We start from the raw sequence: 25992 nt of genomic DNA on the forward strand, positions 1-25992 counted from the left end.
GAGTATGTTGGATGACCTGTATCTTTGCATTTAATTTCGCTAAAATATTTTTCTATTTTGCACATGCAGGTATTAAGTGCATGCCACAATTTCATTTCTCTCTGCTACACAGATGCACCAGGAAAAAAAAAATATATATATATAAATCTATTATTTATATATATTTACATGTTTATATATAAATCTATTATTTAATAGATTAGGCTTTTTTTTTTTTTTTCTCATAAACTCATAAACTTCAGTGACTTGCACCACATCAGGAAAGCAGATGTTAATGAAAGACTTTCATAGTTTCACATTGTTGTAAAAATTAGATTAGCTGTTGAATGCTCACCCAGTGTTAATTATCCTGTGTGCACTGCCTTGTACTGTGTTTTCTTTACAATTTGAGTGACAAAGGCAGACAGGTAGCAACATTTCAGTTATTAAATTGAAGGCTAACATGTTTCTCGGGGGTAAAAGGGGAGAAGTAGGGAGGGGAAGGGTTGAAGTTAAATTCTTCACTTAAACACTGGAAAACGCATGGAATGCATAAGCCGCAAGACACAAGCTCGAAGGTTGTTCCTACTTTTAAAATATAGATTGGCCATAAGGTGGCAGTGTGGCAATTATTTTAAAATAAAGTGGTGGTGGGGCGGGGGAGAATGAACTGTAACTCCTATGTTGATTTTTGAGGTGTAAGAACAGCAACGCAGCAACAGATTCAGCTTTTAGTAGTTAGGGCTTATTTTTGTTTGTTTGTTTGTTTGTTTGTGTGTGTGGTGGTGGTTGGTTGGTTGGTTGGTTTTGAATATATATCTAAAATAACTTAGATCACTGACTAAAAAGACAGAAAAGCCAAGGATTTTAATCTCTTTTGCTAATACCTGACTTCAAGCAAAGAGAGATTCTAGCAAACCACAGAGAAAATCTGTAAAGATATGCAGTGTACAAAACATTAATCAGAAACACGATGAGGCACTCCATTATGAATATGTTATATGGTTTATACACCTTCCTTAAAGGAAGTTCATTATTTTCTTGGAGAAATAAAATTCCTTTAAAGCATTAGGAAAGAGATTGTACGCCAACTCATGTACCCTTACAAGTACACCCAGGCGTGAAAACAATTCTCAAAATAAAATGCTTTCAAACAACTTTAAGTTGTAAATTCACAAACCCCCCTCCATCTGCTCCACTTCCCCTGTATCCACAAGAACATAGAACCATAAAGATCATATAGTTCCTTAAAGATCATATAGTTTCAACCCCACTGCTATGGGCAGGGACACCTTCCACTAGACCAGCTTGCTCAAAAGCGCCATGCAATCTGGCCATAAACACTTCAAGGGACGGGGCATCCACAGCTTTTCTGGGCAATGTCTTCCAGAGCCTCACGACCCTCTGAGTGAAAAATTTCCTCCTAGCATCTAATCAAAATCCCCCCTCTTTCAGTTTAAAATCATTCCCCCTTCTGTCATTGTCTGCCCAAGCAAAAAAGTCACTCTCCTTCCTTTTTATAAGTCCCCTTTAAGTATTGAAAGGCCACAATGAGGTCACCCCAGAGCCTTCTGTTCTTAAGGCTGACCCCAACTCTCTCAACCTTTCTTCACAGGAGAGGTGCTGCAGTCCTCTAATCAATCAACTTCATAGACCTCTGCTGGACCTGCTCTAACAGGTCAACATCTTTCTTGTGCAGTATCCCTTTTGTATCTGTCTTTGTTATAGACTAAAGGTTAGACAAAGCAAACATAGAAATGTTCAATGGTTTCTTCACTGGCTTCAATTGTGCATCATTCCAAAAGATTCTCAAAAAAAAAAAAATAAAAAAATGTAAAAGATCTAAAGTGTATCACCAAAATTCAGATGGAGGACAGCTTGTTCTCAGAGGTTTTCAGTAGGTTTTACCTAATTTCTTTCGTAAAAGTACACATATAAAAAACATTGGCCATTCTTTCTCAATTCTGAACATGCAGAATGAAAAATCTGGATCAATACCAAATGTGCAATTTTAATACATGACATATTCATATGAATTGCAAATATTTACTGTAAAGGAAAATGTTGCAAAGAGCAGAGAATTTTAACACAGACAAAGTTGTTGGTCTGCAATTGGAACTAGTGAGCCTCTGCAGCCCATGTAATTATACTAAATGAAAAAAAAAAAAAAGTTAATGTTCAAAACTGAGTTCACTATTTTCTTTCCTCTACAACCCATTACTGATAGTCACTGGCTTTGCTATTTTAAGTAAAACTGTCGTGCTTAAAACCTAGTTTCAATCCCAGATTTGCAGTGAATTTTTTGCTTTTAATCCGTGGGATTAGCATTTTTTTGCCCAACTGACTTCAACACAAAGCTACAACAAATAAATAAATAAATAAACAACCTACATTCATGCTGGCATTAGTATTAAGTACTTAAGGACTTTTATATGCATTTATGAGAGCTTGCAGATTAGCATTTGTATTTCACAAAAGTGCTAAAATTAATATACTTTTTTCATAAAAATTTATTTTCATTGACATCTAAAAGTACATATATAGTAATATACTAATATAAAACTATATCCATTTGCAAAACCAGTAATTTCACAGTTCCCTTAAAAAACAATGAAGCAAGTAAACAAACGATTATGTATGTACCAGAGCAAAAGTTGCTAAAAGTGCATTTTGCCAAGGCTTTACAGATACTGTCTTTAACTCTTAGATGTATCAATGGAAATTTTTAATCTTTCTGACAATTATTAGATTAGGTCTGACAATATTTCTTTGTTCTACCCTCAAAATGCTAAGCTCAGCATTTCATGAAATATTTAGGAATCAGTAAAACACCCAGCTAACAAAAAGAACTGAATAAATCCACTAAAATCAGATTAAAACAAGTAACATACAAACACAAAAGCTGCCCTTTTGGTCACGTAGAATTAGAACTGATCAGAAATAAATTCCACTGAAAGTGAAGAGGAATATAATCCATTAGTGTTGCATAAACTACTCAATCCTTTAGTAGTCCAAATTAAATTCCTAAAAGCAGATGAGTGTTAGGTTTGCATTAGCTTTTTGTCACTTCACAAAACCAATTCCCTCTTGAATCCTACAAATTACAAGTGAAAACGTGTGGCACCTTAGCTGGCTACTCTCCCTGAAGACACAGGTCCTGGAAGTACGGGCCCCCAGCCATAACTATCTTACATCCCGTTTTCTTCTGACAGCTTTGAAGATCTCTTGGGATTAGTCTCCTGGGAATTCAACTTTAAATGCTCAGTTCTCAATTTGTGCACTTCTGTGCACTTTTTTTTTTTCTGTGCACTCTTCACCAAAATCAGCAAAGTCTAAAAGGAAACGGTGTTGAGAAATATATTGTTCCCTTCCCCATACTTACACACAAGCACAACAGCAAACAGCACACAACCTATTTTCTAGCACTGTATCTTTTGGCAACAAATATATCTGGGAAAAGGGGAATGATAATAGGTAGCAGCCTTTCAAACTCTTTGTTTTCCTTCCTTTGTGCTTCTACAGCTAAGAAGAAAGATGAAAACCCATACTGAATAACTTAGTAATCTATTAACAAACCTGGTTTGTGTTCATCTACAAAAATGCAATATTTATTTATTTTTATAAGCTTCTTACATTGCCCATGTTCTTCAGTCCTTAGTACCTCACTGTACTTATTTTCATAGCATGGCAAAGTTAAAACTTTTGCAGGCTGTTCAGTTCTCAGTTGTTAATCTATTTGCTATTTGTTGTATCTCCCCATTGCTCCTAAGTCCTAGTTCTGCAACAGACATTTTTCAAGAACGATCAGCAATCCTTCACTTTCAAATATATATGAACTGGCAATTTCTATTGCCCACTCAGATTCTTCATGACACCACCAGTCATGAAACAATTTTTGAAATGTCAGCAACAGATGCCTCCCTACTCACAAGAATTATCATACCGTTCCCAGTACTGTGAGAATAACGCGTTACTGTGTTCTTTAGTTCTTTCACTGAGTCTCCCCTACTCCATTTTAAACCCAAGGGCATTCAAGAAAAAAGTCTTAAAGCATGCACATTTTTGTCTAAGTCAACCTTTAAGCAGCCTTCTGAGTTGCTGATTCGTACTTGATAGTTACTTGGCCCTAGTTTCTGCAGGATTGCTGAGGATGGGGTACCTCTCCCTTGAAAGAGGTATTTGTCATGATTTCTTGTGATGGAACTGAAAGTTCTTTATTTGTGGCCTAAAGAGTGAAATCCAAAGATTAGGAGTGGCATAAATTTATCCCATCAATGTTAATAGGAAAACAAAAACAAAACAAAAGCAATAACAACAAAAAACATAGCTGCAAGGAAAAAAGAAAAAAAAAAAAGAAAGCTGCCTTACAATAATTAATAACAGATCCAAAGGCTGTTGCGCAGTAGAAAATACTTACTGAAACTGAATCATGTTAATGCAAAATATGTTAAATATCTCTCCCTGTCAAAAATCTGAAGATTGTATGAATCTTATTAGCACAGCATTTATCTAGCTCTTCAAATTACTAATGTGCTAGTGAGAGTTCTCAGCCTCAATAAATTTGTTGCAACAGATATTCCAAAAATTTAGATTTTTAAAATTGTTGTGATACTTTTACATTTTTTTTAATGTGTGCTGAAAGGGTGTAAATGTATAAAACAGTAGAAACCACCTTCTCCTATGTTTAATATGAATTTTGACAAGTGGTTTTACTTTTATGGTCAGGACACCACAGTATGCCTAAGTGGACTAAGTGCCATGAGCACATTATCATCATCTAAGGTCATCACAAGGAATTTTATTTTTGTTGTGGGAATTTAATTTGGAATGTTATGGCCACCATGCACAGGTTTTGCCTGAGAAAGCTTAACCTGATGATATTATTATTTAGCATATTATTTCCCATGGCCAAATTAAGATAGTGTGTTTAATTCCACAGATCCTTGAAAATCTGCTGTGCTAGCTACCCTGGGATCACAGACAAGGCAACAGGACACACACAGTGATATAGAAAATCACATTTTTATTTCTTCAAACAAATGAATAAATTCTGATATTTTGGGGAGAAAAGTATTAGATTTGCTTTCTATCTTATGTTTGACAATCAGCTAGGTGTTTATGTAAACATAGTTATACACGGTTTAGCTCTACATTGATTTGAACTAGAAAGCAAATGCAGTATCTCACACTTTCTCCTTTTGAGTCACAGTAAGAATGACATTTGTGAAGCCATTAGCTCTGACAATACAAAGTATTATGGAATGTCTGCTGAAATTACGTTTTAAAGATTAAAATGCTATTTATATTTGTCTGTTTGGCAAATATTGTCTGTTTCCAGCAAGTGTATGAAAAATATGCTTTTGTGGTTTTATGGAAACTTTATTTGTCAAAGGAAGGGACATTTTCACCTGTAGCCATTAGCTACAAGGTCTGTATATCATGATATCAAAATATTCTGAAAGACTGAGTATATTATTAGAAGGACCTGGATGTGTTGATTGATGAGAAACTTGACACAAGCTAGCAATGTGTACTTGCAGTCCAGAAAGACAACCGTATCCTGTGTTGCATCAAAAGACGTGTGGCCAGCAGGTTGAGGAAGGTGATTCTCCCCCTCTACTCTGCTCCTGTGAGACCCCACATGGAGTACTGCGTTCAGCTCTGGGGCCCCCAGCAAAAAAGAACTTGGATGTATTAGACTGGAACTGCCCATTAGACAGTTCCATGATCATTCATGTCTAATGACTGGATGTATTAGAAGGAACTGCCAGTTCCTTCAGGACCTGAGAATGTACTCATCAGGTCCTGTGCACCTTCAAGTTCCTTAGGTGGTTTCAAACCTGATTGTCTCCTACAGTGGGCGTGGTTCATCATTCTCCCAGTCCCTGCCTTTGCCTTGTGGGGCCTGAGCCATGTGGCTGGAGCTCTTGTTGGTGAAGACTGAGGCAAAACAGTCATTAAGTACCTCAGCCTTTTCTATATCCCAGGTGACCACGTCTCCCATTTCCTTCCGGTGCTTGTAATAGAATGCTCTATTATATTAGATATCTTACTTTTCTAATTTACTCACTGTAAGACAGTTCTACTGAGGAGTGCAAGGACCACAATAATAATGTGGCAACCACATTTATCCATAAAAAATGATTAATTTCAAATCAGATATCAACTTCAGCTCTACATAACAGTACTATGCTGGAAAGAATTTACACAGTGGAGAAAAATTTTGAGGACTTGTTGTTGTTAGATTTTCAGCTAACAAGTAAAGTTCTGTAACGTTTCCTAATTGCACAGTCACAAATCTAATGAAGCAGTTGGATCATTGGAACTAAGGAATACATTTTTTCTTTGATTTTTATAAAGATGTGGATAGGACCAGAAAACCAGTGTGTCATTTACTCATGAGTCCAAAATAATCTCTTAGAATCACAGAATATCCAGAATTGAGAGGGATATACAAGGCTTATGGAGGCCAACTCCTGAGACACAGGACCACACAAAAATCAAACCATATGTCTGAGAGCATTGTCTAAACACTTATCAAATTCCAGAAGGGTTGGTGACCTTACCACTGCCTTGGGGAGCCTGTTCTAGTGCCCGACCACCCTCTCAGTGAAGAATCTTTTCCTAACATCCAGCTTGAACCTCCCCTGTTGCAGCTCCATGCTGTTCCCTTGGGTCCTTTCACCATCACCAGAGAGCAGAGCTCAACGTCTGCCCCTCTGTTCCCCTAATGAGAAAGCTGTAAGCTGCCATGAGGTCTCCCCTCAATCTCCTCTTCTCTGGGTTGAACAAACCAAGGGATTTCAGATGATCCTTTTAAGGGCCCTCTAGACCCTTCACCATTTCCATAGCCTTCCTTTGAACATTCTTTACTAGTTTTATGTCCTTCTTATACTGTGTTGCCCAAAACTGCATACGGTGCTCAAGGTGAGGCCACTCTAGTGCACAGTAGAGCAGGATAATCACTTCCCTTGACTGGCTAACAATTCCATGCTTGATGCACCTCAAGATAAAATTAACTCTTTAGGCTGCCAGGGCACACTGTTGACTCATATTCAACTTGCTGTCAATGGGTACCCCCTGACTCCTTACTGCAGGGCTGCTCTCCAGCCTTTTGTCCCCCAGTCTGTACATGTATTCAGGGCTGCCCTATCCCAGGCAGAATCTGTCAGTTGCTCTTGTTAAACTTCATATTGTTGGGAATTGCTCATCTTGTGGCAGTCTTGGTATTGTAATATCACAATACTCCAAAAAGAATTTCTGAACCTTTTGGATTGGCTATGTTAAACTTAATTTGTAAAATAGATATACTTTATTTTAAAAGGGGGACAGTGGAAATAAATGTGTGTCAAAATGTGCTCTGTTTGAAACACTTGTTTTTTAATGGAAAATACCTTTTGGCATCTCAGTAATTCCCAAGTCCACCAGGGAGTTTGGGGTAGATAGGAAGCAGGAGGATGCTGAAGGAAAGAAAATGGTTATTTTCAGTAGAATTTTTACACCACATATTAGGTGTTTTTTGTTTTCTTTTCTTTCTGAGCCTAGTGTGGGTACAATTATTTGATAAACTACTAACATGGCTAAATCAAATACGACAAGCCTTCATTATGTTAGATATAATTTTCATGTACTAAGGTTCTGGGTTGTGATGTTATGAATTACATGTATTCTCCATGTTCTGCTCCTAGAAGAAACATGAGGTCATAAACACTGTAAATGGTAAATTTATTTGTGGTTCTGTAAGAAAAACTAATCTATACTTTTCAGCACCAAACTCATTCACTGCATACAATCCCTACACTTGTCTATCATTCTATCTAATGTTAATTTTTCATTTAACACCTCAATGTTTCAAACTCTTTCATGGAATGAAAGCTGTTAATACACAAGCAGATAAGTAAACAACTCTGGCTACCCTGGACTTTATTGTAAACAGAAAGAAAAACAGTCTGTTCAACAGCTTGATGGACAGATAATTGGATTATTAAAATATTTTCTGGTTTAATAATGAAACAATAGGTACAAATGATTTAACTTAATGATCTGTCCATGATTATAATTTGAGCAGTTTATATATATAGCTGTGAGCTTGTATTTGGCATGGAACTGAAACATTTATTTAACATCAGTGTATTTTTATATACTTCTTCATGCAAAGAGGAATATGACGGAGTACCATGTACCTGTGGTAATATTTTTTAACTTGTAGTGTACTAAAATGCAATTTCAGAAAGAATACTAGAATAAGTGTGCACCTATGGGACATTTTCTGTCACCTATACTGCATGTAGAGCCTTGGCATGAATTTAAATATTACAGATGGGAAGCTAAAAAGTTATATTAGGGAAATACTTAATGCTCAGGTTTTTATATTCTAATCTTTGTCTCTAGTTGCCAATTGTTGGCATCAGAGTATTTAGCTAGATGTGCTGCTGGTCTGACAAGATATGGCTTGTCTCATAACAGCTGGATGCCAAAAAATATGCAGTCTCTTTGAATAATAGTAAGAAAAAACCTTTTCTGGATATGTCCTGTTTCTGCTGTACTACAGTTTAATAGGTAGTACAGTGAAAAACACTTTCTTAGCTCTGCCCGGGTTTGTACATTTGTGGTACTATTGTTTCCATCACTGAGGGATTCATTAAAACAAATAAAAATAAAAAAGAATAAATAAACAAATAAATAAATAAATAAATATTCCCGTCTTGAGATTCTGAAGAAAGATCCTTTCTTTTTTGTGAGATTAAAATGAAATTAAATGCCTTACTTAGCTGTGTGAATCCACAGATTTATGAATGTCTACAGCACTCGGAGACCACAACCAACCTGCAAGGGATATAAAGAGGACTTGCAACGTTTATTTAGAAAATATATATATATATATTTATAATTATATTTATTTAGAAATATTATGTATTTCATTATACAGAAAGAGAAGATAGCGTCTATTATTAAATCCCAAACACTCCCAAACGATGGTGTGTAAGAATTACGTTCACATGTATCAGTGTTCAAATGCTATTTGGGTATTTCCAGCACTTAGAAAGGCAGAGTCCTATCTGAAAATGGAAACTACACATTGATTTGGGACTTACACTAGTGGAACTAAGTCTGTAACTATCCCAAATGAGGTAATATCAGCAACAACAACAAAAAGACTGTTTTACACTGAGATAAGAGAGAAGAATGTTTGGAAGTTTTAATTTCATAAAGCTATCTTGTATTCTGTAAGTATGTAAAATATACCCACAGAATATTTCAAAGTTGTGTTTGAAAAACAGAAACAGCATCCTCCAGTCAACTGCCTTCTCTCAGGACTTCATTTCTAGAGCAAACAGGACCACCTATGATAGATTACTAACACATCAAAATAGCCTTGTCAGCAGAACCTGTTGATTTACAGGGAAAAAAACAAACAAACAAACAAACAAACAAAAATGTTTTACACTGAGATAAGATAGAATGTAGACAGTTGACTGGAGGATGCTGCTTGTGTTCCTTGAAAATGGATAGTTACAGTTTCTGTGTAAGGAGTGTTACTACTGCTATCAGTTAAAACTTGTGTTGCTGTTTTCTTAAAGGTCAGCTTCAGCATTTCTAATGTCACTGTGTAAGTCTGCTCTGGTGGCAGTGAAACTATCAGTTTTGGCTGCTACTCCTTGCTGACTCTCTAAACATCTTCAAATTCAGGCTTTCTCAGAAAAGTCTCTTCTGATGGAGACTCATTTTCCCTTTTGTTTGTCTGTGTTTTGCCTGCCCGAGTAATGCTGCTGTCACATTCATTACTTTCTAGCTCCTTGTCACTATTAATATCAATTGTAATCAGAACTGGAGAAGAATGTACTGATTTACTTATGTTATGTTTCTGGTGTTTCTCCTTATGTTTTTTCTTTTTTCTTTTTGTGACACCTCATTATGTCCATCATTTTTCATTTGTAGAATGTCTCTACACTTAGATTCCTAGTTTTTGTTGTTGTTGTTGTTGTTTTTTCTCTTATGCTTTTTCTTACTGATTGTCTGAAAGGCTATCTTCATTTTTGTAGCAGTTACTGAATTTTGGTTGTTTTCTTGAAGTCTCTCTTTTCTCTAGAACTGTGGTCTCCTTGGTTGCATTGTGAAAAGTGGGAGCTTTGTAATTCCTTTTTCCATCAGGCTTTTTGCTTTCTCTTGTATCAGTCACTGCCTGATGTATTGTTTGGTCACCTATTTGATCTGCACATTTCATAACAGCAGTAACGTCTTTCATGGGATCACCTCCACCTATACAGATCTAGCATTTCAGTAAAGGATTGTATACTTTATTCTGGACTAGTGGCTTCCTTGAATAGTGAGCATGAGTCCTCCTCCTCCGTGAGTATTCATAGCCATCTTTGACCATGTTTTGACATAAGCATGACCTTCCAAAAAGCACAACATTCCAGATATCTACTTCACAATTGTTTCTCATATAGTAATGATCATTGTATCTGCTTCTTGTTCTTGTTTAGCCATGGACTTTGCTACATGATTATGATCTGCTTACATCTCTGCATGTAGTACTGTCATGACTGAGAGAGCCTTTCTGGCTTTTTTTGAGACATGCCAGAGTCATGAGTTCTTGACTTCCTCTTGTTTCCTTTGCTCCTATGTTTGCTACTATCTCTGTTTCTTGATTGTGTCCTCAGAAGTTGGCCTTTATCAACTTTACTGCTCTGTCATGGTCTGATGAATATTACCGATTCAACTTTGTTGTGAATAGGATTGTAGACTCCTGGACAACCTTTCATTACAGGCGGAGCACATTATGTCCCTTCCTGAAGAGGTCTCCAGATCCTGTGGACATATATCTTTTACTTTACATTTGTTCTTATCATCTTTCTTCAGAGCTGCAGGAGACAAGTGATTTTTGTAACTACCTACATTTTCCCACGAGGGACTGTAACAAGCCATTCCTGCTTGGTTCGCTGTCACTACGGCTGTGAAACTGGATTGGCTGCTGTTTCTTCACATCTTCCCTTTTCTCTTCCCTGACTGACACCTCAGTGTCCAAAGACTGCTCAACTGGTTCTCATGTCCATTCAAATAATGGCTTAACATATGCCATAATAATACATTTGTCCAAAGAATCACTGATTTTTGAATCAGAATTAGTTTGTGAGAGTTTGCTGTTCAGTTCTCTTTGCAACAGAGTCCTTATTAGAATTTCTGAAACCTCTTCAGAAGAAGCTATGCTTGCATGGACCTCTTCTAAAAAGGAACATGATGGACCTGGAGTTTCATCTTACCAGAGGGCCTGATCAGTACTGGTTACAGATGAACTGTGATCTGGTCCTTGAGAATCGTCCTCAAATGGAGATGTACTAATTGATGAGTCTGAAAAGCTCAATTTATCATGCAGTGTTGCAGGAGAATCATGTTTAACATACTGATCATATGCCTTTGAGTTAAAAGGAGATTGGGTAGGACTGACAAATTCAGCTGAAGTGTGTTGTTCTTTTGTTAAGGTGATATGGTAAGAAAATATCCAGTCATTAGTTCTGGCAATAGAGACATTTTCTGAAGGGCTGGGAATGTACTCCTTAAAGTTAAATACAGCATAAATTAAATGGAAAATAGAACAGAAAGGACTTCCACTTCCAGGACATGCATTCTGCTTTTGTTTTTGACTGCTCCTGGGCACAACAGAACAGAAGCTTTGGAAGCAGTGATCAAATATTGTCAAATCTCACCATATAGATCGGCACTGTCTGTTAGCACTGTCTGTTGCAGCTTCCTTGTGATAGCTTTGGGTTATTGTTACCCACTGCAAAGTCCTTAGCTGCTAAATCATGTTCTATAAAGGAACCAGCAAGCCCAGCAGAAGATTGTAATTATCCACAGAAGCATGGGCAAAAAATGTGCCATTCAGACACACAAATGGATACACAGGCACAGATAGATACACTGGCACACACACACAAGCACGCACACAAGTACACCAGTGTGAAGAAAAAGTACAGGCTTCTGCAGTAGCTCAACAAGTGCATCCAAAAGGGTATATTCTGTACCGTGTGCAATCCATCCTGAAAAAAGAACTTTGTGTGAAGACCACTTCAAATGCAGAAGGATGGAAGGATTCATATGAGGAGTAGTTTTCTCAGAAAAAGTCAGGCTGGTGCGGATCAGCCTTCAGGGTTGCATTTTTTAGAACCAGGTAATAATATAAAAACACAATAACAACAAGTTTCATAAAAGCAAAGTCTGAGCAACAACCACTTAAACTTTAAAATAGATATTTGAAAATATGTGGGAAGCGTAAAGATATCCCCACACATAAATAGAGAAACAGAAAACAACAACTAGGTTAATACTTTAATTGAAATGATGTACATACAACACTTTGACAACCAAAAACTGATATTCCTGATTCCTATTTTTCTAAACAGTCATAGAAATCCAATTCTCTCATTCCTTCATACACAAAGAAGATAGTACACTGTAGAAAAATGGGTTGTCAAATCTTTATCCTACTATAATATTAGCATTTTTTTTTACTATACACTGTTTCTATTGACGTGATTTTTCTAGTTTTATAATTCTTTTTTTTAAAGGAACATGATACCTATATTTTATTATATCAATTCTAAATTAATTTGTTAATTTAGTTTATAAAGCCAGTATTTACACAATTACTACCATTTGCAAATGTTATTTTGTATTTTGGACAGTTGCTTTTATATGAACAAGGGTTTATCATCCTTCAGGAATTTACAGTAGATCCTGCAATGAAGTCGTGAATAAGCTTAAGTTTTCATTCCCAGTAAAACTGGTTGTATTGCTGTTAGGATATAATGATTTGAGAACGTTCTTCTGATAAAATGAAGACTCAATAAAAAACACAAACATGCATTTATTTTAAAAAAAAAATAAAATAAAAGTAGGTCTTTATATATATTATTAATTAATATGTATGTAATTTAATTAATAATATTTAATAATTTTATAGATAAAGACCAACTGGAAACATGATTGTCTGCTAGGTGAATGTTTTCAAATTTAATTACCACTCACTTATTTTTTATTTTTTTTTTACCAGATGAGAGAGTTTGTCAAATTTTTAAAAAAACATTTAATTTTTAACAAATCAAATTTAAATATATATATATATGTTATTTTAAAATTAAAGTTCTACTTGCAGTCATTAATCTAAAATGTTTATATCTTTTCAGCCTAAAGTCATTGTTCCACATCAAAACTTAAGATCTTATGTCTATTATTATTATTATTATTATTATTACTATTATTGCATTTTAATAATCTTTTAGTAGTTATCTTTCATGGCACAATCATTTTTCTTTTAATTAAAAAAGTATTTTTTGAAAACTGAATGTGAATGAATTCTTTAAAATTTCAATTCTTTTTTTCAGACCCCTTTTGGATAACTCTTCACCTCTGTTAGCTGGCCTTTTGACAGTCTTTCTGATCCAATATTCATGCAAATTATATTGTCATGTTTTGTGACTTTCCTACAGTTATCACTCAGCTGTAGCCTAGATTTGCATGTTTTATTATTATTATTATTATTGTTGTTGTTATTATTATTATCGCTAATGGATTTGCAGCTAACCTATGGCTCCAGTTATGGTCAGTTGCCTTCAGTATCACCAATGTATGCATTGTGCTGATAAGTACTGTGGTTCATTTTCCTCTTGGGTAAGCACAGTTAAAAAATTGTGAGAAGGAAAGAGAGAATGAGAGAGAGAGAAACCCTCAGATTAATAATTACCATAGCCTGAGACAGGGATGGCAAAACACATTTGATTGCTTTCTAACCTTCAGTGCTGTGTAATGAAATATGGCTGTTTCAGGACAAAAAAAAATGTGATAGCTTTTTGTAGTTTTAATATTATTTCACTGCATTCCTCAAAATGGCATTTCATTCAGCATTGCCAGTGTGATAATGTTTTAATTAAAGGGCAAATCTTTCTCTAGTTATGGATTCTTTACCACATCAAAAGGACTGTCCCTAATATTTGAAGTCTCATCATTTCATATTACATTTAATTTGTTAGTTCACCTGTGTGAACTGAGTACCCTAATATGTAAAGAATCATTTGTCATGATTCAGTGGTCTAACAAAGCATGCTGAAAGGTAAAGAGATTAGTAAAAAGAAATAGAAGATTTCAACCTTATGGAACATATTATGAAATAAAATTTGAATGCAAGAGTACCCATATCACACAGGAATACAGAGGAGACTGGTGTTTTTGGTTTTTTTTTGGTATGCATTTTGCTGTATCACATACAATTTTGTATTTTTCTTGGTAAGAAAAGAAAAAAAATACAAAATTTAATTCGTCTCTAAAGATATTTTAATTCGGAGATAGTGGTTAGCATTGTATGACAAGTAAAGTGATTTTATTACATGTGATTTTATTACATGGTGATCATGAAGATCCAAGGTAGTCATGGTGAAATGGATAAACTCAGAAATTATGTATATTCAGCTACTCCACAAAATGTCCATTCCGTATATCTGCGTGTTTACATAGTTAGTATCCCATAATTCCTTTTTCTAGAGCTAAGGAAAATAAACAAAGTGGAAAGAGTGGCACCTTGCTAAGTAGCTGATTAAAATTAAAAAGAGGTGTGAATATAGATAGTCATGCTTCTATGTGAAGAATAATCACACCTGTTCCTTCCTTATATTGCTACGTAATTTGTGTAGGTACCTCAAAATCCATATCTTGTTGGGATTTTCTGTATTATAACCATTTGCTACATCATGACATTGGTAGTAGGGTGACAGTTGGACCAGATCTCTTGAAGGTTTTTTGCAACCTTAACGATTCTATGATTTTATATCATTTGCTGACATCATAAATAACTCACGGTTACTTTTGTAGCTTGCTTCCGCTGCAGATATTTTTAGAGCGTATACTGAGTGCTTGAGAAACAACAATATTCTAGAAATATTTTTTCCAGAGTTGTCCAAGCACAGAGATCTTGGAATGAATATTGACCATTTGTGTTTTATTTTTATTGCAAGGACTGGAGTCTTGCTCAGTCTTTTACCACTTGGCATTTAATATGCCCACATTATATGAGTTTTCAGCGGTAGAATTTGAAAGTTGAATACTGAAATCTGAGTCTCTGAGTGCTTGCCTTAGTTTCCCCATATATGAGTTTGGAGAGCTAAGCAAAGAAATTAAAAAAAAAAAAAACAACACAACAAACAAACAAAAACCCACCCTACTAAGAAAATACAAGTAGCTGGACTCTAAGTAATAAGGATAAAGGTACTTTTTAAACCCTGTTTTTTCTATATCTTTATAGAAAAATATTTATATAACTTTTATATGTCTTTGTTTATATATCTTCCCAGCTCATGCAGACCAGTATCTTCTTCAGCCCTGAACTCTGAACTCTCTTTCAAATTCTTGAGACCTTTCACCTGGTCGTTCTTTCATACCAACATGACACTTACACTTCCCTCCCGCTCCACCCAGAACTGTATAGAGAATATTCAAATATTCACTCATATGATAATGTTGTCCTTTTATTCTTCCTTTTTTTTTTTTTTAAAATTATTTTATTATTTATTTATTTATTATAGGGGCTCAAAAATACATCTGATTGCTTTTCAGTATCTGGGCAAAAGTAGGAGATGTTGATGTCTGTGGACTGAGGGTACTCTCAGCCTTCCCTACACAAAATGTTTTATTTTTCATAGAATGCTAAATAAATAAATAAGTTATAGGAACAATAAAAAGAATGGTGGAGTGATTATCATTATCTGATCTACTGGTTATTTTGTTATAAAGAAATCATGATTTTCAGAACTTCTCTGTATTCTTATATTATACAGGATGCTTGACTAAAAAGTCATCAACTCTATCTGAACTTTTTCTGAGCAATCCTACCTTCACACGGCATCTAATTTTTCCTGTTACAGATTGCAGCTTAAAAGTCACAATGCAGCTAATTGAAGGCCCTGTTGTAAGGATCATCTCATTAAATACTGAAATGCAAGCATCTCCCAAGTGAAATGTGGCAGCTGTTAAACAGTGAACAGCAATACTGCACAAGAGCTCAGGACAGTGAAAAAGAACATTGTATCTAATCATAACTGCAGGAGAAGTGTTGGTAGACAGAATGCAATTACCCAAACTGGAAAGTGTCCAAAATACTAGGGTTGTCTTACATGCTCTTTCCTCTATTATTAGTGCTGGAAGAGGGGGAAAATGAGACTGGTATTGCACTACATTAATGTGTAAATCATCAGACTTTGCTAATATGTAAAACATTTAACTTCCCTTTTTTTTTTTTTAAAAAAAAAAAAAAAGTCCCTTTTGGAAGAAAGTCTACTACATTATAGGATCAGGAAAAAACGTGAACTAATCAGGAAGTATCATCAACGTTCTTTCTTCAGCGGAGTTGTCCTTTTGCATCTTGTAAGTTGTGTTCTGCAAAAGCCCTGAAGAAATGGGCCCTTTGAACTCAAAGCCAATGTTCTAGGTCAGAAATGCAACAATTCTTAAAAAGTGGTTTGAAAAAAAAAAAAAAAAAAAAAAAGAGTGAGGTTGTAACTTGAAAAGCAAGTAACAATAGGAAAGCATTCTTCTCCTTGCAGCATCATGTTGCTACATGGTGGTATTGGGTGTTTTAATATATCATTTGTACCCTCATCGATACCCATACTGCCACTCACAAATTTGTTAAAGCAAACATTTTGTTTTGGTCAGTTCTTTACTACATCCTCTTTCAAGTAAAAAGTTTATTAACAGATTTTCTTTCATAATTCAGTAACATAAAAAAATATTTATTTCATCTGCAAAGGGTCCCGCCCTGTCCTTCATATATGCTGTGTCAAACAATCTGAACTTTCTACCCCACAAATGTTAATGGTATTTCCAGACAAATTCAGGTTCAGAAAAAGCATCCTTTGAAAGTCATCACCTTCAGCCTACAATTCTGAAGGAAGAACAGCATTTGCAGTCAAGAGATGGGGCAGAAAATTCCATTTCTTTTAGACAGCTGAGACATGCTGCTTTTGAGATACTTCCTCAGAAGGAAATTACACTAAAACTAGAAACATAAAAGATAACTGTGCACAGGGGAAAGCTTTTTAATGTGTTGTACGTCGTGAAGAGTGTTACAAATAAAGCGTGTGAACTAGTTAATATCAAGTTATTTGGGGTTATTGATGGAACAGTAGATTTAAATAAGCTACCTTATACACACAAAAACAGAAAAAAAAAATCAACACTTTTACAAAAAAAAAAAAAGCTGTGTTTATAATTATGAAGATTTTTGATAGCTGATTTGATAGCTGTTTCAATAAAGCTGATAGGCTGCAGACAGAAAACCTAAACAGTTAAGACTGTCTGGAGAAAAGGGACAGATGACAGGAGGATGAAAGTAAAGGCTTTTTTTTTGAGAGAGAGAACACACATAAACACACTGGTGTGCCTAATGGAAACATCTGACATACTTGTGGTATTTCTCAAGAATTTCTAGGTGTTAGGTAGGGTTCAGTATTCACTGGAGACAGTTTCCAGAAAGACTGAAACAAGAGACAGACATGCTTAGCTGTCATCATATAGCACCAGGGGATAGTAACAGTATTCCTATACTGAAACTTACGATGTTGTGTGGTTCTTCTCTGAGACAGGTGGCTATATGAAATCCAGTCTTGAAAACAGTTGTGCTAAAAGGCCTGAGGTGATATTGGGAAGGTGGCTGAATCACTGTAACACAAGTCATCAGTAAGTTTACCATGGTGAAGGACACAGGACAAATCACACAATCACAGAGTTTGGATTTGTTTAGTGGATGTACAGTGCTCTCTGGGTGTGTTGTGTGTGCCTTTGTTGGGAAGACTAGAGCACCTAAGACTATAGGTTCACATAAAGGATAAACAAAATAAAGCTACTGCATAAAAAAAACAAACAAACACCAAGCAACAAAGGCATAGATATGATACCTATACAAATGTGCCTGTATTAGTTTTCTGTTTTATATGTCTTGCACAGATATTTTATCTGGTTAAAATTAAACAGGAATCAAAGACAAATATTCCATCCATGTAACGGTACATGTAACATGTTAATGTCAGTGTATGGTACAATTACTGTTTTATCACTCACAGGTGCAATCCAGCTGCCAAAACTAATACAGACCACTTACACAGATTCTGACCCCCTACTTCAGTCAGAGGTTCTGATGCTCTTTTATGAACAAATATGAATCATCTGAGCATAATTCTGACAACACTGTCAGTGCACATTAATATAACTTCTCTCTTTGGTGGTAACACAGTCATGATTTTGAAAGACTAATGTTAAGATATGCTTTTAGTATTATGATGTGTATATATGGTGAAAAACTACCATAATCATTAGGTCATTATAAGTATAATGGTAATGAATGATTGCATTTTATGTATAAGAGTAAAATTGTACATTTTATTTTAAAGTAACTGTTCTGGATTTAAACTAATTGCTGTTGATTAAATTTTATGCCTTTTTATAGTTAAGAAAGTCTTCATAATCTGTACTGAGAGTAAACAACCTCAGTGATTTGTGTCCAATCCTCATGCCCCAGTGGGCTTTTTCTCCTCTGGACCACTTACTCTGAGGCTTACATGAGGCTGAAATAGCAAAACAGTATTACATTTCTGGAAAGTTATACTAACAAAGGTAGTGAATGAAAATACTAGTAACATTCTTATGGACCTGACAAAAATGTGAAACATTGGAATTAGACAATGAACAACTGTTAAGTATTTCTGAGGCAGAAGACAAAGAATTAAAACATTCCTTTGAGTTAAAAAGAGTTAAAGCTCTTGCTAAATTTCAAGACTATTAGAAAACATGAAACTGAATGCAGGATACTGAATGCAGCTTATGTTGCTTTGTTTATTTTATACTAGAGAATATTCACTCAAGTGGCTAAGTGAGTTTTAGGCTTTTTCTTATGCCTATATAGGTAAGACATGATACTGACAAGCCTTCTCAATGTTTTGAACATTTTATAGGAGTAAAAATGGAGAACACACAGTATTTTATAAACCTATAATAAACCTTTATTATGTTTGTTTTGTGCTGAACTTCTGAGAGAAAACTGAAGATAAAAAAAAATTTGACTGAATTTTAAATATTTATATTAAAAAATAAGTACTTAGGAGAGAAAGATAATGCAACCTATTATTATTATTATTATTTATTTTTTTTATTTCCAAAGATCTAGTAATTGAAAATTATTATTTAGTATGAATAGGATTTTGGAGATATGTTGCGACTAGAAGAGACTCATTCATCAATCTGATTCAAAGCCCAGCTAGACAGTATTTAAGTAATCAAATGCTGATTGCCTGTGTACTGGGTTACATAAGAAAAGTCACTTAGACAGATTTGAGATTAACCACGATACAATGAGGATTTCAGGATGGTATCCCAAGAGAGCATTTTGCATGCATCTTTCTCTCTCTCTCTCTTTTTTTTTTTTTTCCCCCTCTACTGTGAATTAATAATGTATTTATGCACCCATGCTTTGGAAAATGCTTTTCTATTTACTGATTTTCTTTTAACGCTTTTCTATTTATTTTCATTATGTAGGTGTTTATAACCTGTGTTTATAAGCTGTGTATTTTATCTGTTTTTACAATTTTTTGTTTCATTCCCTGCTAGTAGAATGATTTTGGTACACAAAATAATTTGACTTCAGTTTACTGACCCTACTTTGAATCTTCTTATTTTTCCTTTTTGTGCATTTGCCTGTAATTGACAAGCTTTTTGCAAGGAACCAGGTATTCCCTAGCTAACTGGCCTTTGCGAAGAAGATTCTTGAAGGCAATCAAAAAACTAAAATACCACATTTTCTTAGCTTGTAATTCCTAATAAATCATTATCAGACAAATATTCGTATGTTAAAGGCTAAACACTTTAAGCCTTTTGACAGTAATTGAGTGTATTTTCAAGAGTGGTTTAATTTTGATAGAGATTCTTTCCATATCATTACCATTTGCCTCAGACAGTGAATATTTCATAATACTGACTGTTACTGCACAGTTGGCACAAGTAAATGTACAACAGTCAAATCTAGTTTAAAGGCCTCCAGCTGCAACTTTATTAAGAAATACCATTCCATAAATAAAGTTAATGTTTAGTCAATGGCTTTATATCCATGGTGGCAACATTCATACACTCATCATCAGAACTGCAATAGCTGAACCATAAGTATCCCATTAGTGCAAGTCCCTAAAGAAGGATCAGATGCTCTTGATTAAGATGTCTCCATAATAAATCTGAGAATAGCTGTTCATGTCCTTAACATTTATCTAGGCATGGCAGCACCTTTTTAATTTTGAACTATGAGATAAAATGCACCAAATATAGGTCTCTCAGTTGTTGTCAAGAAACCCATTGTTTTTCATAAATGATCAACAAAACCTCAAATGATAGCTTTGACTTCTGTTCATTTTTGTTTGTTTTGTCTTGTTTCAGTTCCTGACACTAACTGGAATAACTGGTTAGTTCCTGGAACTATTTATTTCTGTAATTCTTGTAAACTTTAACCCCTTGAGTAATCCATAATTTGGTTACAAGTCTAGGAAAATGGACAGAGAGAGAGTAGAGGTAGGACTATTATTGAAACCCAGTTACTAACTTATTTGAAAGGACCGTTTTCCAGTATCTCTGATCATAAATGATAAATGAACATAATAAATTTTTTGGTATTTTGAACAATGGATTAGGAGGAGTGGCAGAAAGAAGTAACAAAAATAAGTAACTGCTCCATGAGGAAACGACACTTGGCTGCCAAACAGACAACACTTGAGTGAGGGGCCGTCCCCAGGAGGTGAATGATTTGCCTACATTCAAGACTGGGTGCTTGGTGCTTTACTGTATATTTAATATCATACCAAAGGTAAAGCTCCTAATAGGACCTCCATGCTGCTGAGACGTTTTGACTGGTAACAGGTCTGAGCCTTCACGTCCCACTGCCCTGCTGTGACACCTGCACTCTTCTGCAACACAGTTGGAGGAGTCACGGGGTAGACTGTTGCCACTCACAATAAGTCTCCCTCCAACCCTGATGGAGTATTAGTATTAAAAACCAGCCAGCCAGGCTGGCAACAGTCTTGTGGCATTTTTGTTTTGTTTTGTTTTGTTTTGTTTTTCTTTGGTTGATTTTTGTTTGGGAGGTTCTGTTTATGTTACTATTTTTCATTTGTTTGCCTTTTTTTTTTTTTTTTTGGCAAAGGGACTAAAATTTTCAATAACTGTTTATGCCAACAGGCACATATATAGAGCAGTAATAAGCAGTATAGTCATCCATATCATGAATTGGCCATGTTATTTCTGATGGAACTCGTGACTGAAATTTTTACTGTTATTCAACTTTTATTTGTTTTCTGAACACTTGTCAATATTTCCAATAATACATTTGAAAAATCTTGATCCCAGATCAGTTTCAAATATTCATTATTTATACAGCCAAATTGCTTAAGTTTCTTCCTCTACCCCCAAAAAAAATAAAATAAAATAAAATAAATAAAAATCCTCCCTGGAATCAATCATTGTTCCCCTGTTTGGACATTTAAGATTCAACATTTCTGACTGTTGCATGGTTAAAACAAAATCTACTGGTATGGTAGATTTCAGATTCCAAATAATATTTCTAATTAATTTTAGGCCTTGCAGACCTGCAATTTCAAACTTAAGTTTTTCTGAGTAGAAGCATTTGGAATATTTATACGAGCATTGCATATAGATAGATTTCACATTAGTTGTGCTTATACACCTGTACCAACAGGAAAGAGTCTTAGGAAGTTCCTGAGCTTTTGAACATTTACACCTCCTGAATTCATGAAGATCTTAAGATACGTACATTAGAGATCTTAATATAAACGTAACGTGGGCAAATCACTTGTGAATAAAGTGCCATTTCTCAAGTCTGGTTAAAATTTCGTCCTTCTGAACTATTGCAGTCCTGAAATGGAATGTTGAAATTCTACACAAAAAATACATGTTATTGCAACACCATCAAGAACTCAGATGTAGGAACACTGATGTTAATATTGATAGACTACCATCTAATTCTTATTTTTTGAGTCCAATTTAAAAATAAGATAAATAAATAAAATAAAATAAAATAAAATAAAATAGAATATAAATAAAGAGACAACATAATATTTGATAGACTGTCTTATGCAAACACTGCGTTTTAAAACTTTACATTATAACCTTTTTATATGAGTTGGTCTTTAAATGTCATTAAAATCTGTAAATCAATGCAAGCCTACATAATGGTTCAGGCATTATAAAGATATACATTTTGAAAAGGAGACCAATAGTACAGATATTGAATTGTGAATAATTTTAAACTTTCACATATGACCACATAAACATTAAATTATGCAAATTATATTTAAAAATATTATTTTTTTAAATAAGAAAATTTGGTTACATCAGACTCAGATACAATTAGGAAATAAAGACTTACAGAAGTGGATTTCCACATTTTTTTCACTATTTTTTCCTTTCTGTTTTTTATAGATGCTGCAATGTTCATGTCTTAATTCTGACTATTCTTAACAACAAATAGAAACCGCTGTGTGCATAAAAACCTGGTGTTTGACAATTCCTCTAATTGCCACTAATATCAAACAATATTTTTTCTTATTTTAGATCTCTGTCCTGAGATACAACAACAGGATGTGCCTTGGAGAAGAGTAAGGTTTTTTTTATTACTATGATTACTATAATAATAGTCGGATACTGTGTCTCGATTTTCGATTTTTAAATGTCTCCATTATCCATGAATTTTAAAAATAGTAAACCTCTGCCACTGAGTGCTATTTACTATGTCCCACAATGTTTATTCAGGCTTCACATTGATTTCAGCAGGAGCTTTGCCTAATTAAAATTATTGTTCTGTATGTATAAATATCAATATTAATTTTTTAGTAAGTTAATATCAAATATTTAAGCATCTATATTTCTCGTGACCTCCTAAAATTGTATAAATGGGAAAACATCTTAGGTGGTTTGGTTGAAAAGTAACTTTCCTCTAGAAAAATATCCCCAAAGAAGATGAACTCTTCTCACAAACAAACAAACAAACAAACAAAAAAGTGGTGAAGTACACTTATTGGTGTTTTTTTCTTGATGTATATCTTCCATATTTAAAGACCATATAGAAAAGTGTTTGTGTTTTTAGCTTACTTGCTAATCACTGAATATTACCTTTTTCTTTTCTTTTTTTTTTTTTTTTTTCACAAGGAATGTCTCCCTTCTCTATACTATTTGGAAATGTTTTGTTTGTTTACTTGCCTGCTCGCTTGCTTTAACTGTAGAAGAGGACATAAAAATAATACACAATTCATGTCACTCTTTCAAATATCATAATTAATGAGCTTTGAAACTGAAGTATTTTTTAAACTGAAGTATTTTTTAAAAAACACTGCCAGAATCCAATCACCCAATCTCATAGCCTGGACAGATATGAACGTGCTAATATCTGTTAAATACTAGAAGCAGGCTAGAAGCAAAGTAGTATGTCAAGTCTCTGGTATGTTAAGAAGTTGTCATGGCATTGGTAGGGAAATATATCAACGTTACCGTAATGTAAATAATACTGATTTCCAAGAGGTATGTTATGCTACAATGCTGGCTGCTAATCCTTATTTTTGTGTGTTAAAGATACCACAAAGTGTGTTTGTATGGAAAAGTAAAGTTACTATAACCCTCCAGTTGTAAAAGAATACATGAGCATGCTTGGAATTTTACTGTTGGTGTTATGAATTTAGGCCTTGGATTTTACACCAAAGACTAACTCCAGTACTAAAAGAAACAAGTTCTCCAGCTAGGAGAATGAATTTTGTTTTACTGCACAGCAAAGGATGGTTGAAGGTATGAGTAATACTGAGAGTAGATCATCTGTGTCTGGCTCCTGAGAGAATCTTTAATTTTTCCTTTCCCCAAACATAAAAGCAATCTCCTACAGACACTGAAATCACTTGAGGTATATCTTCAATTTCATTTCAGTTGTCACAGTTCCTTTCCATCCAACAGAGTGGTATTAATTTTTGCCACCTCACTGCTTGAACATAAAACTTTATTACCTCAATTAATGAGTTTCATTTTCCCTTTCCTTTGATGTGTTTTGTGAGAATACACTATCCTTCCAGTCAAATTTGCAGGGCACTCTAAGAGTCATTTGACATAAACCCTTAAGCTTTGAAGCTATGCTGCCTTCAGACCTAGTGAGAAATTGGTATTTTACTTGTTTCACAAATGTCTTTTTGTTCTGAAGATATTTACTATTCACAATCATATCCTGATAATGCCTCAAGATATTTTCAGTAGACAAGAAGATATTAAGTTCTAATGGGAAGAAGGAAGCCAAAAAGGGAAAATGCAGTTTTCTTTCCTCTCAGTTATTACATTGCAGACATGAGATCATTCATAAACAAAATCCGAACAAAGCATTTAGAAGTCAGAAAGATAAACCTAAATGAAGACCTTTCCAGACAGAAGACTATATGGATACAATTTACTTTAAACTGTTGCAAGTAACAGCTAAAAGACATTTCTGGCAATCTAAATGGAAAAAGGGAAACTGAACAGAAAAATGTGTGTGTTATGTCGTTAAAGCAGTATTTTGATTCAAATATCAAAGTACAGTAGTATGCTTATGCATACCTTTTAACCAAATATGTGCTAAAATTGTATTAATTCGCATTCTTTTAACAATGACAAGTTATAAAGATATAAGCTTTAATCCCAATGACAATGCTTATCAGAAAATAAAAGATGAATACACAAAGCATATTAATGATAATGAAAAACTATGACATAGTAGCCTATAAATTAATCTTTATTTTTTTTCTTAGCTTCTCTCATTCTGCAATAGGTGTGTGAGTTGTGAAATGTGTTGGTTGGACTTTGAGGGGAGTGTGCCTGGGACTGCAAAGGTGCACCCACAGCAGTACTTCCAGTAACAAAGTCTTATTTTGTCAAAATGTTCCACTGTGCCCAGAGCAGTGGATACGAATGTCTCCAGAAATAGTGATCATAAAAATAGTGCCTGTGTTTATATTTGAACAAAACCTGCTGCTACAGTCTCACTTGTATAGTATCATAATCCATAGAGTAAAAAAAAAAAAAAAAAAAGTCCAGTAGTTTGCAGATTATTATTTCTAACCAGCAGTGTTGTCATTAGAATAAACATGCTGTTATACAAAATTCAGATTACAAAGTAAAGCTATTATGTCAACAATAGTCATCTGATAATGTTTCTGAAATTGTAGTTCACTTGGTTAATCCTAGATTGCACTTATGGTGTGAAAAAAAAATAACAAAATAAATGTGCTTTTAAGTAAACTCTTAAAAAAAGGTTTATCTTTGACAAAATGCCTAAAAGAGCAGGTTTAGAATATCAGAAAATATAATGCTGAACTTCCTTTCAAAATAAAAACTATATATTTTTCCAGAGAAATGAAAATGGAGATACCAAAATTTAATTGATATAATAATTCTGTTCTGTCCTGTCAAATGGCTGACATTTAACACCTGCTTTGAATATTTGCTTTATCAATCAGAAAAATATGAAATTCCATGAAATCTCCATTAATATATAATACATTTCATTGACATGTTATATATGCCTTTGAAAAATTTGTAAGAAATGGAGTCTGGAAACAGGTACTTTCTTCATTTAAAAAGTATTTTATCTGTGCTTTTAAAATGATCCAGTCCTCAAAGACTGTAGACACTGAACAGTTTCCAATAGTTGCTCTATTCAAAGGCTAATCACCCTTGTTATAAAATAGGTTCCTTTTTTTAACCTACTCCTCTAAAAATATTAAGGTCAAAAATGCCTTTAAAATGTTGTGGATTTAAAAGGAAAGAAAATGGTTTTCAGTTCTACTTTGTTTTGATATAATCACATATGTTACCATTGCTCAAAGTCAACTAGACATCTGAAAAACATTAGACTAGAAAAAAATCTTCACCTTTCTATTTCTTTCCCTCTGAAGAGCCATC

General features: G+C 34.3%; 1 protein-coding gene across 24 annotated transcripts in view; it reads left to right on the top strand.

The window, feature by feature from the left end:
- Positions 1 to 25992, top strand: part of PTPRD (protein tyrosine phosphatase receptor type D) — a 1402037-nt gene that overhangs the window by 429920 nt on the left and 946125 nt on the right. For all 24 annotated transcript variants that reach the window (XR_014576765.1, XR_014576766.1, XR_014576767.1 and 21 more), the window contains one exon: positions 22633 to 22676. The gene's annotated coding sequence lies outside the window, so the exon portion shown is untranslated. The remainder of the gene's footprint in view (positions 1 to 22632; positions 22677 to 25992) is intronic.

The sequence above is a fragment of the Anser anser genome, assembly GCF_964211835.1.
Source record: "Anser anser genome assembly, chromosome: Z".
NCBI lineage: Eukaryota > Metazoa > Chordata > Aves > Anseriformes > Anatidae > Anser > Anser anser.